The sequence below is a fragment of the Cavia porcellus genome, unplaced genomic scaffold (assembly GCF_034190915.1).
Source record: "Cavia porcellus strain 051 isolate PalLab524CR breed Dunkin Hartley unplaced genomic scaffold, mCavPor4.1 scaffold_17, whole genome shotgun sequence".
Classification (NCBI taxonomy): Eukaryota; Metazoa; Chordata; class Mammalia; order Rodentia; family Caviidae; genus Cavia; species Cavia porcellus.
In genome coordinates this window covers 24212721-24227697 of record NW_026947500.1, presented here as the reverse complement: position 1 = coordinate 24227697, position 14977 = coordinate 24212721, and positions in this window count along the sequence as shown.

The window sequence follows — 14977 nt, the reverse complement described above, 5'->3', positions numbered from 1 at the left end:
TGATTCTGCTCTTGGGCTTCGCTCCACAGAGGGCACTGCTAGCCCACTCAAGCTTCTTGCTTAAAGCCTGGAGCTGTCGCCTGAGAGTTGGCAGGGACCAGCATACCAGGAGGCCTTGGCTTCCCTGCCAAGCAGGACGATGTTTCAAACAGCTAAATTTGGGAGTAAGCTGAGATTTTACTTATTTGTTTGTGTGATACTAAGGATTGGAGCTCGGGGCTTGAGCAGTACTCCACCGCTGAGCTACCCCAGTCCCTCTTTATGATCTATTTTGAGGCAGGCGGAGTCTTGCTGGCTGGTTCAGTTGCCCACCACAAGGTTCCCCAGCCATTTCTTTTGAGACAGGGTCTCCCTAAGTCACCCAGGCTGGCCTTGAACTCTTGCTCCTTTTGCCTCCCAAATACCTCAGGTTACATGTTACAGGTGTGCGTCCTCGCAGAGCCTGCGGTCTGTTCACCCTGGATCTGCAGGCCTATGGACGCCTGCAGTAGCCCAGTCCCTTAGCTGCTTGTTGAGTAAATGAGCTTGAATTTATTCCTTTTGGTTCTAAGGACTTGGTTTCAGCCCCCGTCTTAGTCAGGGCCTACGTTCTGACCACACCCCTGCGTGAGGAGGGGCTTCTCCATTCTGCCCTGGGAGACACAGGGTTTGGGGAGCAGCTCTGAAGTGCCCCACAGCCTCGCCTCCCTGTTTGCATCCCGTCTGGTCCCCTCTCACACTGTATCAGTCAGCCTGTGTGGCAGTTCTAAAATGCAAGGTATGTCTAGAAATCTGAGGTATAGGTAAGGGAAACAAATCAGGAAATGGTCCCCATTGAGAAGCTTTAGCAGGGTGTGGTGGTACATGCCTGTAGCCCCAGCGATGCAGGGAGGCTGAGGCAAAAGGATCACAGATAATCAGGCCAGCCTGGGTAATTTGTTGAGACCCTGCTTTAAAATAAAAGGGCATGGTGGGATATGCCCATAATCTTAGCACTGGGAGGCTGAGGCAGGAGGATCATAAGATTGAGGCCATCCTAGGCTATATAATGAGTTCAAGGCCAGCCTGAACTACATAACAAGACCCTGTCTCAAAATATAAAACAAACTTCCAGGTGTAGTAGCTCATGCCTGTAATCTCAGCACTCAGGAAGCTGAAGTAGGAGGATTTCTGTGGGTTTGAGGCCAGCCTTAGGTATGTAGTGAGAACTTGTCTCAAAAACCAAACAAGCAACCAAACAAAACAAAAAATTAAAAGACTGAAAATGGTAGAGTGCTTGCCTGGCACTTAGGAGTGGTAGGGTTTGATTGAGGTAAAAAACAAAAAACACTTGTAGCTTCTAAGGACAGGGGATACCACAGGGGTGGGGTGGGATAGGCAGAAAGGATGGGCCAGGGATGTAGCTCATCAGCATAGCACCTGCCTGGCAAGTACAAGGTCCTGAATTCAATTCCCAGTACAAAAAAAAAAAAAAAAAGGCAGAAGGGAAAACTGTGTTCAAGATCATTTTTATAGTTTCTGGGGTTTTTGTTGTTATTGTTTTGTTTTTTGTCTCAAGCTCACTGTATAGCCCAGGCTGGTTTCAGACTTACAAAGATCCTCCTGCTTCAGCCTCCCGAGTACTGGGATTACAGGCCTGTACCACTGTGCCCAGTTTATTATGTTTTTTTGGCCAGCCTTGAAGTTATGGCAATCCTTCTGCCTCAGCCTCCCCAGGGGCTAGGATTACAGGCATGTTCCATCATACTGGGGTTGTCCTGGGATCTTGTAATGGACAGCCCCCTTATTTCCCAGCCAGCTTTGCCATACTCTATTTCCTATATTAATTTCTTTGCATTTACCCGGATGGCCTTCATAGCAAGTGCTACCCAGTGTGTGGGAGAATCACACACATAGCTGCAGCTGCTCTGGACACAGCTGGCAGTTCTGCAAACAGTCAGATACAGCTGGGTGTGGTGGTGCCCTTCAGCAATCCCAGCTCCTCAGCAGGCTTATGCAGGAGGACCATAACTTTAAGGCCAGCCTGGGCAACTCTGTGAGGTTTTGTCACAAAATAAAATATAAAAAAGGCTCAGAGGGCTGGGGATTTAGCTCAGTGGCATAAGCGCCTGCCTTACAAGTGTGTGGTCGTGAGTGATCCCTGGTACCGATAAAAACGAAAAAGAAAAAAAAAATTTTAAAAGGCTCAGAATATAGTTCAGTGGTAGAATGCTCCTGGTTCAATTCCTACACTGCCCCCCCAAAAAAATTCTGAGGCACACACAAGGTCTTAAATTCAACTTCCAGGACCAAAACCAAAACCAAAAATACGATTAGTGATAGGGTGCATGCTTACTCTGGTTCCGTCCCCAGCACTGCAGAAGGAAAAAGAGGTTGAATATAGAATTAACATATTCCATTAACATTCCACTCCACCCCTATATGGAAGACACAAGAACCGAAGACAAACACTTGAACAAAGACTTGCACATGGATTTCTTTCTTTCTTTTTTTTTTTATCGGTACCGGGGATCGAACTCACGACTGCCTGCTTGCAAGGCAAGCACTTATGCCGCTGAGCTAAATCCCCAGCCCCCTTGCATATGGATTTCAAGGAGGCCGGATCGCCATAGAGCGGGTGGCCTCCACTGATGAGCATGGAGGAGCTGCGTGCCGGCCCTGCAGGGCAGCCCTGTTTCAGCTGACGATTGATTGAAGTTGTCACATGGCGATGCGACTCAGAGCGCTCTGGGCAGCCAGTGCTAAATGAGAAGCCAGGCACAAAAGGAGGATCGCTGTGACTTCTACTTGTCTGAACTATCTGGAACTAACAAATTTATCCCAGCATTTGGGAGGCTGAGGCATGGGGACTGGTAGAAGTGCAAGCAAGGCCAGCCTGAGCTACAAAGTGAGGCCCTGTCTCAAAAACAAACAAATGAGACAACCACTTTGCAGGCCCCCTTCTGTCCCTCTCAGAAGCTTGCTTTTTCTTCTTACTCTTGACCTTCCTTGTTCCTAGAATTAAATCTGCAGTCCTAGATTTTAGAGAACAGAATTCAACCTTTCCAACATGTTGGGAGCCGCGTCTGTGATAGCTCGCCTTGCGCGGCGGACGTGCGGCCTGTGGTAAAGAGCAAAGCCTGAGGTAGATTACCCCTCCCATCGAATATGTTAGTTTCCTGCTTACCGCGTAAACAACCCGCTCAACAATATAGTCTGCCTGGCAACTGATGATGTTAGCCAATCAGCTTGCCTTGCTTACTTTAACATGATTGGACACTGTACCCGTATATATACCGGTGCCACCCCTGGGCGGAAGAAGAAGCCAGATAGAAGCCCGGAAGTAGAAGCCCAAAAGGAGCCGCGGAGAGCGGACCGGTAGAGGCTTTGGGGCAGACTGAAGCACAAAAGGAGCCGCGGGGAGCGGACCAGAGGAGGCTTCAGCTGGGAGAACCCAGGGCAGGCTGTACGGAGAAGGAAAATAAAAAGAAAAGGTTGTCCACTACCAGACTTTGTCGTGTGTCCTTCCTGCCGGCCGGGAGCGGACATCGACATTTGGAGGCCCGCCCGGGGACTGATCACCCCCGAGACGTGGAAGTGGACAACGCTCCAGTACAGAGCTGCGAGACAGGTGAGTTGGGGATAAGCCTGGGCTCTGGGTGGCGCGCACCTACAGGGCTTTTAGACTCCCCTCAGGCTCACACGTAAGTGGCGGATTCCTTGGGCCTCACGCGGTGAGTAACATATTAAAAGATGGGAAACATGTTAGGTAGCAACACTAAGAGCGAGGGTGGTTGTGGAGAAAGCTCTCAAGAGCTTACAAAAGTACGCAGGGTATCTGAGCAGGCCCAGTCAGGGAGCTCCCGAGAGGGGCCCGTCAAGGGGAACAAGGATGCTAAGGAGGAGGACGGGGCTCTAGCCTCGGAGTCGTCTGACTCCGAGGACGAGGGAAAGTTGAATGGCAAGGAGGCCAAAGAGACCAGCTGTCAGGAGCCCAAGTCGCTCGATAAGGAGTCGCAGGGTTCTTTTCCAGCGTTGCCCCACGAATTGCGCTCTGCTCAACCTGGTCTGCGGAGGAGTAGAGAGCTCCTGAGCGCTCCCCGGCGCGAGAGGGAGGCGAAGCCTTCCGCCCCACCTTGGGGGCCGTTTCCGGAGGCGATTCCTCGCCACGAGGCGGCCGCCTGGGAGCTCTCTCCCCTTTCGCCAGAACAGGAAGTGATGCACGGGCCCCCATTTTCCGCCCAATCACGGCCGCTGTCTTATGCTCCGCCGCCGGCGGGTCGGTATTTTTACAGGCGGCTTTGGCAGGGGGGACGCTTGTCTCATGAGGTACATCCACCTGGGATAGATAGTGGCCCCTACGGGATATTTCCTGTACAAGTAGCTATGGGCCAGGGACGCAATGTATGGGAGCCTTTTGAGATAAAGCAGATTAGAGAACTTAAAAATGCAGTTACAACCTTTGGGCCGACTGCGCCTTACACCATTGCCATGCTGGAGAATCTGTCTTCTGGGCCCCTCGCCCCCGCGGACTGGATTCAGCTGACAAAGGCGTGTCTGCCCTCGGGCAGTTACCTGGATTGGCGAGCCTGGTACGCAGAGTTCTCTGCAGAGCAGGCTGAGAGAAACGCCGGTCGAGGAAATGGGAGCTGGGGATTTAGCTTAGCGGCATAAGCGCCTGCCTTGTAAGCAGGCAATCGCCAGTTCGATCCCTGGTACCAATAAAAAAAAAAAAAAAAAAAAAAAAAACGAAAAAGATAAAAATAAAAAATAAAAAATAAAAAACAAAAAGGGGGAGTAAGCCAAGGCCTGCCTCCAAAGGCGCGGTTATCTATGGCATGACAATGGATGGGCCCGGATCCAGTGGTCAGCTGGAACCGAGGCGCGGTTTGTGTTTTCCCACAGGAACCGGGACGAGAACCACTGTGGATACCGGAGAGACTGACACGGGCAACAAAGCCCTCGACTGAAGATCAGACCTGCCCTACTGGAGATCCATCACAGACCAACCAATAAGATGAATAGAAATAGCGGTAGCCCGAAATGGACAAGAAGATCCTCAGGCATATGCATGGCTTGCTCAATTGGCCCACGACCGAGTCTAGATATGGCGGGCATCCCTCATTCTCCTCCATAAGGTGACAATACACAGCAGGGTAGGTGAGTCAATGACGGGTAAGAGCGTGCCTCCCCAGCACGACTCGACCTAAGCCAGGCCCTACCCCATCCTGCACGTAAGCCGCTGGACTGTTAGATGCTGCCCAGGTCTAAATTTCTCTCCGAGGGGATTTCTTTACGGAGAGAAAATGAGTGCAAGCTTGTGTGCATCCAGGTTCCGTCCAGTTTGTGCCTGGCCCTAGAAAAAGGACGAGGGCCTCAGGGCCTTGGCAGACCATGGCATGGCCAACCAGGGTCTAAGCCAAGGACCTACGGTGGGCCTACACATAGGGCATAAGCCTCTGCACCCAGTCCAGGAAGGGCTACGATGCGCACATTCATAAAAAATAAAATAGGGGGAGATGTTGGGAGCCGCGTCTGTGATAGCTCGCCTTGCGCGGCGGACGTGCGGCCTGTGGTAAAGAGCAAAGCCTGAGGTAGATTACCCCTCCCATCGAATATGTTAGTTTCCTGCTTACCGCGTAAACAACCCGCTCAACAATATAGTCTGCCTGGCAACTGATGATGTTAGCCAATCAGCTTGCCTTGCTTACTTTAACATGATTGGACACTGTACCCGTATATATACCGGTGCCACCCCTGGGCGGAAGAAGAAGCCAGATAGAAGCCCGGAAGTAGAAGCCCAAAAGGAGCCGTGGAGAGCGGACCGGTAGAGGCTTTGGGGCAGACTGAAGCACAAAAGGAGCCGCGGGGAGCGGACCAGAGGAGGCTTCAGCTGGGAGAACCCAGGGCAGGCTGTACGGAGAAGGAAAATAAAAAGAAAAGGTTGTCCACTACCAGACTTTGTCGTGTGTCCTTCCTGCCGGCCGGGAGCGGACATCGACACCAACACAGGCAGGGTGGGAGTTTTTCGGTCTTCCATCGAGATCAGTGAACGGAGGTAAGAGTTTGCTTTTCTTTTATAGATCCTGGGTTACTACAACTTGCTTAGATAATCAAAAACAAACGAATAAACACAGACACATTTATAGTGGCAGACAGAAGGTTGATTCAAGGTCATCAGAGGCTAAGAGGCGATCCCTGAGAGCTCAGCCCCAGAGGACCGACCGAGGGCCAGAGTACCCACCCAGCTTTCCTCCTGGGGCTGGGGCGGAGGGACCTGGAGCTAAGCAGGAAGGAAGCAGGGCGCCACGGGGACTTGAACCCCGGCCCAGCAGCGTGGACGTGCCACCACTAGCGCCTTTTGCTTTTTCCTGCTCGTTTCTCACAGACTGTAGGGTGAAAAGCAAAACCTGACTGCGGCCATGAGCCGCGGCCAGTAAAAGAAACACCTGCGGCGGCTCCACGCCTCGTCCCTCCCAGGCGCATCCTGCCTGCCCTGCCTCCTCGCTTTCTCCGAGGGCACGGCCAGGGGATGTGGTCCCCTGCCTCTCACCCCCATTCCCACTTCACTGGATTCAGATATCAACTGCAGTGCACAAAGTCAGATCAGCAAACTGAATCACAGGTCACAGTCTTGCCTGTTCTGGGACACTGTCAGCCATAACAAGTAGTGAGTGTGTATGTATAGAGACTTCCAGCAAGGCCTAAGAAACCCGAAAGCCCACCACTATGGCGGCTCTGGCGCAGGCAAGAGGAGGGGAGGATTTTACTGTCACCTTCTCCATCGCATCATTTTCTCTTTGTAGATCACTCGTAATTAAATGTTTGCATCGGAAAAGGAAAACTCAGTGCTAGCCTCTCTCTGATGCTGCTGGTCCCCTGGCACTGGAAGTCACAGACATGTCCACCTGCCTTCTGAGTGTGGTCATTTTCAGCTGCTGAATCCTTCCTGGGAATCACAGCATTTGGAAATGAAGCTGGAAGCACTGTCCTGCCAGCTCTTTTGACTCCTGGGGTAAAGGGACCAGGTCACCAGCTCCCCAGAGCCAAGAGGTGCAACAAGCCAGTCCTGGACCCACTGTCCTGTCCACAGAGCAACCCTGTGCACCCTGCAGTCCTTATCACGGAGCAGGACCCTGCAGCCTTCCTGTGGTGCTCAGAAGCCATGTCCCCAGCAAGGTCCAGATGAGAAGTCAAGGCTCTATGGAGCTGTAACCTGCCCGAAGGCACATGGGGGTGGGCCAGGCCAAGAGGGGGATCTCTTTACCCCTCCCGAGGAATCCAGCAGAGTCAGCTCTACTACACGCACACGCGCACACACACACATGCGCCAAGTTCCAGGGACTCCAGCTGGGCTCAGAGCCCTAGAAGGGTGGGAAACCTGGTGGGCAACATTGAGACCTCCATCCCCCACCTCCCTGCCAGCCCCCTTCACAGCCTCCCTTTGGCTTCAGCCCCAAGCACACTTACTTATTGTAGTAGCAGAGAGGAGGTAACACTCCTGGCCTTTAAGTCCCAACCTGATGATGGAGCAACAGAGCTCTGGCCTTATTGGGCCTCAGAAAGGGAGAAATCAGACATTCTGTAAGATGAGCAAAGAGTCCAGTGCATTAGCCAGTAGCTCTCAGGTGTGTACCTTGAGGAGCAGTGTGAGAAATGTGCCCCTAGCTACAAGGCTGAGGGGGAAACTGGCTTCCAGGAGCCCTGCACAGTCCATGAGTGAAAGTAAAACAGTGATGTTGGCAGGGCCAGGACAGACACAGCAGTCTTCCCAGGGGTCCGAGAGGAAACAGGGTAATGAGCAACTACCTCCCTCTTTCCAGGGCTCCTGGGACTCCAGGCAGGCAGCAAACTGCGGGGGAGGGGGGTGTCTGTGACTGAACCACTGGTAACCCTGAAGTGCTTGGTTCCAGCCCCCACAGCCCAGTGATGAATGACAGCCTCATACCCTCAGTGTCCTCAGTCAGAAGTGTGGTTCATTTCATCATGAGTAACTGGATCCCCAAAAACAACAGGAAATAGAAAAGTGCAAAATAACCACCAATCACAACCATGTAAAATAAACATGAGTACAAGGACAGAGAGCAGAGAGGTACTGTACTGGTCTGTGAATTCCAAGCAGAAAGCGCACCTCAGAGCAGGGTAGTCTGTGCTGTTGGGGATTGAGATGGATCAGCACCACTGCATTTCCAGATCACATGGAGCAAACTGGCATAGGTCATCTGCAACGGAATGTTTATAAAACTCATCACACCTAAAAAAGAAATCATACCTAAGCCAGGCACACCTGTAATCTTAACACTTGGGAGGTTGAAGCAAGATCAAGAATCTGAAGCCAGCCTGAGCTAGATAGCAAGGTCGACACCAGCCTGGACTGTATATTGCGACCTTGTCACAAAAAATGGAACAAAAAAAAAAAAAAAAAAAAAAAATCACACCTAAAGCAATGGAGTGACCCATATATGCAAAAAACCAAGGCAACTGTAAATAATCATTCATTAAACCAGAAATAGATAACAACAGTTAAATAACAATCAGCAAACCCTTAATTTTTAAGTGAAATTAAACCACAGTCATGAAGGTAGAGCAGATAAGATCAATACAATGTCCTATTGGTGTAGAACAAAGCCTCCCAGGGTTCTAGGGTCACAAGGTTCCTGGGTCTGCAAGGCCCCACTAGGTGGCAGAGTGACCATCCTCTCCTGAGAGACCCTTGATCCTACAATGCTGGGCCAGGGTCAAAGGCCTCACTGTTCTTTCTCATGTCACAGTTGGTCTTTCTCATGTCACAGTTAAGGATTGTTGCTTTTACTTTAGTCTTTAAACCTGTGGGTTCTACCCTAATATAACGGAAAGGTATTTTTCTGGAAAACAAAACTTTGAAAAATGATCTTATGATGATATAGAAATATTGAAAGCCCAGAAGTACTAGACAAAACTGAAACCATTCTCAGAGAACCCTGAACCTCTACAGGGAAGTGCCATCAGGGCTTCCACAACATGCTCCTGGGCCCTGCAGCACATGGAGTACAGAGACAGCCAGGGATTTGCCTCAGTGTCAAAGAAGGGCACAAAACACAGTGCCCTGCTCAGAACTGAGTTCACAACTGCTACCCTAGACTGGCTGCATCTCCAGGTATCCTCAGCCCAAACCTTCATGACAGCTTCCAAGCAGACTTGATAATTCATTTCTGTATCAACAAAACACCAGGCTTACAATGACCTGGAAATCACAGGAGGCCTTAACTTTCTATTAGTATTAATGGAATCATTAGTAGCCTCTTAATAAATTTAAATCATCAGATGACAAAAGAAAAAAATCTGATGCATAAAAGCCATTTGAATAAATACAACATCTATTGTGAATTTTTTCTTTTCTATTTTTTGACACAGGATCTTACTACATGCTTCAGGCTGGCCTTGAACTCACTGTATAGCCTAGGCTGGCCCTGAACTTGTGATCCTCCTTGCTTCAGCTTCCTGAGTGCTATAAATACAGGTTGTGCCTCCAGACCTGACTGATTTAGAAAACAACAACAAAACTCAAAACTTTCTGAGAAATCTAGTAAACAAGCAGACACCCTCTCCCATTATCTAGCACGTACAGCACATGGCCCCAGCTGGTATCACACATAAAGGACCCATCAGAGCAGCACTTCCTATCCATTTCCATTTAAGGAAAACCTAGTTTTATAAGGGACAGTTCCTCAGACATCAGTCATTCATATAACACCTTGAGTTGTTTTGTTTTTGTCATTGCTAAGTTCCAACCACTTTGGGATGGGGAATCAAACCCAGGGCCTCATGCTTAGTAGTCAAGTACTCTATCACTGAGGAGCATCCTCAGCCCCTCAAACTGCTTTTAAAATATAGATCTATTTTGTCAAAAGATATAGTCAAGAAGGTAAAAACACAACACCTACAATCCCAGCTACTCAGCTTGGGTAGCTTAGTGAGACTTTCTCAAAGAAATATGGACTGGGGATGCAGGTCGGCAGTTCCCAGCTTCAATCCCAGGGCTACTGAAGCAGGGAGGACTATTTGTAAATCATATACTTGATAAGGATCTAGACTCTGGAATATATAAAGGACTCTTACAATTCAATAATAAAGTGCCAGAATGGGCAAGGTAGCTCAGTGGTACAGCACTTGCCTGGCAAGCACAAGCCCTGGGACTGCTGATACCCAAACCAATAATAAAGCACCAAATACCTAATTAAAACATGGGCCAAGGCTCAGCACAGATACTTCTCCAAAGATGCACACAGAGCCAACAGAACACACGGACAGAGTACCTGATATTTATCAGTCATCTGAAAACTGCACAGCAGGCTATGGTGGCTTTCCTCATGAGAGCCCACCCTGTTCCTCCGGGTGTGCTTTTACCTTGCCTTCTCCCCTTTTACTTGTCCCAAACTTGGTGTGCAGAGCCAGTTTCTGTCTTACTCTTCACTTTTAATTTTTCAAATAAACTTTGCCACTGAAAAACAAATGCAAATCAAAATTATATAAAATAGCACTTTGTACCATTAGGATAGCTATAATAAAGAAGTCGGAAAAGAATCAGTGCTGCTTAGAATGTGGAGAACTTGGAACTTCATACGTTCCTGATAGGAGTATAAAACAGTGCAGGGGGGCACAGGCAAAACAATCTGATAGTTCCTCAAAAGAATTATACATAGAATTATACTAAGCTTCTTTACAGCTTAGTAATTCTACTTTCAAAGAGAGATGGAAACATGTTCACACAAAAACTTGTACACAAGTGTTGCCAGCAGCATTGTTCATAGGAGCCAAAAAGCAGACTGTCCAGCCGATGAAGAAATAAACCCTAAGGGACACATCAGCACAGAAGAATATTATTTGGCCACAAAAAGGGATGGAATATTGTTACATGCTATAACACAGATGATTCTTTAAAATATTACACTTAGTGAAGTTAGAGACAGAAAGATAAATATATAATTATACTTATATTAGACTCCTAGAACAGGCAGAGTTCTCGAGACAGAAAGTATGACAAAGGTTTCCAGGAACTAGTGAAGAGGAGAGATACACCAAGTTACTGTTTTCTGAGTATAAATTTTCTGTCTGTGATACTGAAAAAGATCATGGTTACGCAACATAGTAAATATACCAAATCCCACAGCATTGTACACCTTGAAGGCATGAATTTAATGGTAAGCTATATTTCAATTTTTTGAACAAAAAGTTACTACAAATTTATTTAAAGAAAAAACCTCACAACCATATATAAAACCCAGAAATATTAAATACATAAACATTAAAATTTAAAATGTCTATTAGCTTATCACCTCTACTCCTTTTGAATACCAAGAGTTCAGTCATCCCTAGGCAGCATGCAACAAGCCCTGAGATGGCTCTCGCTTGGCTCCTGCGCTCATGGATCCCACCAGCAGGTCCAGCAGGCAGGAGACTGCTCACAGTTCAGCAATGGCAGCCAGTAACGAACAAGATATACAGTGGTGACAAAATCACGAGAAACAACTCTTCTTTATTTGGAAACCCAAGAGAAGAACAGTCCTAATCTATGTCAGAGGAATACCAATCACCACCCTAAGTAAGCAGTCATCCCATTTCCGTGGTAAATAAGAGGTGGCCCAGGAAGAGAGCCGCTGCCCGGCTGCAGAGCCCGCCCTTGTGACTACAGCAGGCAGGGCTGCGGCCTAGCTGACGCTGATGGTGAAACACAAAGCACATACACCAAACAAGCCTCATCACACACAACCACAATAGGAGGTACTAACAGGAAGCATCTCCAGCCACAGTGTAAGGGTTCAAGGAGCAAACTTCAAAAACATGCATAACCCCTGTAAAGAGAAGTCCAAAACTCCTGAGGAGCGCGATTAAAGTCATCCCGCCCTGAGTGAGTGGGGAGGCCAGCTCAACACGGGGAGCATCAGTACTGTCATAGTTCAGAAGAGTAATGCAGTTGCATGGGAAATCCAACCACTGTTTTTTTCCCAGTCACTCTTAAAAGAATGACAGGGACCTGTATTACCATGCAGTATAGGAGTATCAAGCTAAGAAAATTAAAACACTGGGTTGGCCCTAGAGCTTGATACAGCTCTAATAGGACAGAATAGAAAGTCCAGAAACAGGTTCAGTTGTATGAGTTAGCTAGTTATTGAATGACATTTCAAATCAGTAAATAAGGCAGAATAAATAAATGGTGCTGGGGAAATCAACTTGTCATTTTTTTTATTGGTACCTGGGATTGAACTCATGACCGCCTGCTTGCAAGGCAGGCGCTTATGCCGCTGAGCTAAATCCCCAGCCCCACCTAACTCTATTTTAATAGCAAGAAAAAAAATCCTAGTCAGAAACATGGTAGTGTCTGACTTATGAGAAAGACCCCGTAGATACCTTCCTGACTTCTGTGTGGAAGTGTTAAAATAACTTCAAAGTTTGGTTACCTCAGCTCCATCTCCACAGCAGCATCCAGTGGACCAGGCGGAGGATGGGTGGCCGACCCCAGGGAGGTGACAGGACACCTGGCAAGGAAGGTCTGTTGGAGAAGGGACCAGCAGGGCCCAAGTTCTGGCAAGGACTAGGGTGTAGCTCGATGGGAAGTGTGAGACACTGTAGCCCATGAACAGGAGAAGGAAACACAAAACAGGCTGAACATGGAGATCAATGCCGGTCACTAGGACAGGATTCCATTAGACCTTCTGGGTACATGGAACTTCCCCAGGGAGGAGCTAGTGACCCAGGACAGGCATTCCCAGAACACAAACCCTCCTGGTTTTGTTATCCCCAAATCACATTTTGGGTGCAATGTGCTAGGTTTGCATAAACTTACTGGAATTTTTAGCAGGACAGGATGTATAGGACATTCACAGTGTGCTAGCAGTAAGTAACCATTATGCACAAATAAATCCATAAAAGAGCTCTGTGATTAGTGTCTGTGGGATGGGACAGGGTCTGTGGGATGGGACCCGGTCTGTACCAAGAGGCAGGTTAGGAAATCCAGACACTGAGTTTCAGAAAGACCAACCAAAGTTGAATCAAACCAATGTGGTAAAAGCAAAACAACAACAACAAAAAAATCCAGGTACTTTATTCTGTTTGCTTGTTTTCAAGGGAGGAAAAGTTTATTGTAGCTCACCATGTTTTATTCTTTCTTTTTGGTACTGAAAATCAAACTCAGGACCTTACCAGACAAGCACTATGTCACTGAGCTATACTCTAAGCCCCATATTTTATTCTTGCACAGAAAAAAAATAACAAAGACAGCATAGAGAAGGTTAAAGTAATCATGTAAGAATAGGCAAGAGAATTCCAGAAGTATGAGATACCAACATCGTTACCATGTAAAGCACTGCCTACAACAGATCAATGGCCTACATCATATTAATCAGTAAGTGGTATAGAGGCAACAGGTATCTAACTTATCCATTATTTCAAAATTAAATCCACATAGACCCAATAAAAATAAAAGTACATACTTACTATGACAAAACAGGGTTCAACAAAAAATAACTGAGCTGAATTAGCCTTTCTCAATCATTCACAAACTCCAGAAACCTTTAAGTAAAACATCAGTAAGTGAGTATATGTATATTTAAAACTCTGAAAACATCACAAAAACACTGATTAGTAAGGAATGGGGAATTATTTGCAACACAAATAATAGTTAATTTTCTTAACACACAAAGAGCTCTTAGGAATCAGTAAGTATACAATCCAACAGAAATATAAATTACAACTACAATACTGTTTTCCCTTTTTACAGTGCCATAACCAGGTTTGAAACACAGCATTGGTTATGATGTGGGGAGATGTCAATGCGCTCCATCTCCCTAGACAGCTGTCTGTTGTACTTAGAATTGCACATGCCCCATACCCCAGGATTCCTCCTGAAGGAAACTTTTCCCCCATAAATATACTTGCTCACATACATGAAAACACATCTACACAGATACTTACAGTAGCCTTATATACAAAGCTACAGACTTGAACACACTAAAGTTCTGGAAAAAACCCAGATGTTCTCCTTAAGGGAAACAAGTGATTCAGAGATGGATACAATTTACCAGGATGCTGAAAAGACCAACCACGGCCAATGGGAAGCACAGACTCAGCTCTTAGGGGCAGTGTGAACCCCACAGTCCCAAATGCTAGATGGACAGGGTCTGTAGTCCCCACACTTTCAAAGCTTTATATGTACACAGAATCCTTTGGAGAGCAGCTCCAACAACTGGTGACAGTACTTGCCTCTGAGGAAAGGGAGATCAGGGATTTCTGTGTCACCTATAATGCTTGGAGTTTTAACAAGAATGAGTCTTATCCTGAACATTTTTTTTTTTTTGTCTTTTTCATTTTTATCGGTACTGGGGATCGAACTCACGACCACCTGCTTGCAAGGCAGGTGCTTATGCCACTGAGCTAAATCCCCAGCCCCATTATCCTGAACATTTTCTACCCACGTGAGTGAAGTAAACTGGAAGCCAGCAAAGGATTTACCTTTGGGGTCAGCACAGGATCAGGGGCCGAGGCAGGACCTTGCTTTGAGGCAGAAGGTGGGTCACACAGTTGTCACATCACAGAAGAGCTAGGGGGCTGTGCACAGGCTGCTAGAGGTGGGAGGCCTGAGGAACCTCAGCATTTTCTTCTGGAGACAGTGAGGGAAGAGGTGGGCCAGGCAGTACCCTGCAGTCCAGTGTCCAGCACCCACACCCTGATTATCAATTTACAAACTCTGTACCAGACAAATTCCCTACAGTCCCATTCATCAGTGTTGTTCACATTACAGAGACATGAGCCATGGACTTACCTCAGTCTGCCAAGTTTTGAACTCTTTGGAAGAGCTGCTTTGATGTAAGGATGAGCAGACAATGAAGCCGGTGTGACATGGATGCAGAGCATCGCGCTGGGTGCCTTAGCAGCGTTGTGACATGAGCATTAAAGAATTACACCTTGGCAAACTATAAGTATTTCATGTCTGGGCCCTGGGGCCCCTATCATCAAGTCCACAAATGTTAAGTTCACACACAGA